Source organism: Fulmarus glacialis, unplaced genomic scaffold (assembly GCF_000690835.1).
Source record: "Fulmarus glacialis isolate BGI_N327 unplaced genomic scaffold, ASM69083v1 scaffold25275, whole genome shotgun sequence".
Classification (NCBI taxonomy): Eukaryota; Metazoa; Chordata; class Aves; order Procellariiformes; family Procellariidae; genus Fulmarus; species Fulmarus glacialis.
This window is the reverse complement of record NW_009213993.1, coordinates 1-511: the sequence shown is the minus strand read 5'-3', so window position 1 is coordinate 511 and position 511 is coordinate 1.

The window sequence follows — 511 nt, the reverse complement described above, 5'->3', positions numbered from 1 at the left end:
TTTTTTTTTTTTTTTAAATGCTCCAAGAAGCGAGGGAAGGAGGGGTGCTCTTTATTTATAGGGGGAACAGAGGGAGACTCAGCTGCAACAAAGCAGAGCTGTGCTGTTGTGCCTCTCTTCCATTAAAAGAAGGCTGTAGATGGTAGTTTTCAGATTTGGCTAAGATGGATCCTTGTTTCATCTTTAATCACGCCAAGCTCTGCCCCATTTGTCATGTTTACTCTCCCGTACAAAGGATGGACCTTATGTCTGCTATTACCTCGACAACCAGCGCTCACTTTAATAAATGAGGCTCAGTTTCTTTTTTCAACCCACGTATTGTTGTTCCCCCCCCCCCCCCCCTTTTTTTTTTTCCCTCCTCTTTTTATTTTCCCCCCTCCCAGCCGCAAACGGAAAGTTTCTGTCCCGCCATCCCAAAGACGCGGCGGTTCTAGCACAGCCCTGCGATGGAGAAAAAACCCCAACAAATACAACCAAAATCCCCGCCGGGCACGGACCGTGGGGAGCAGCG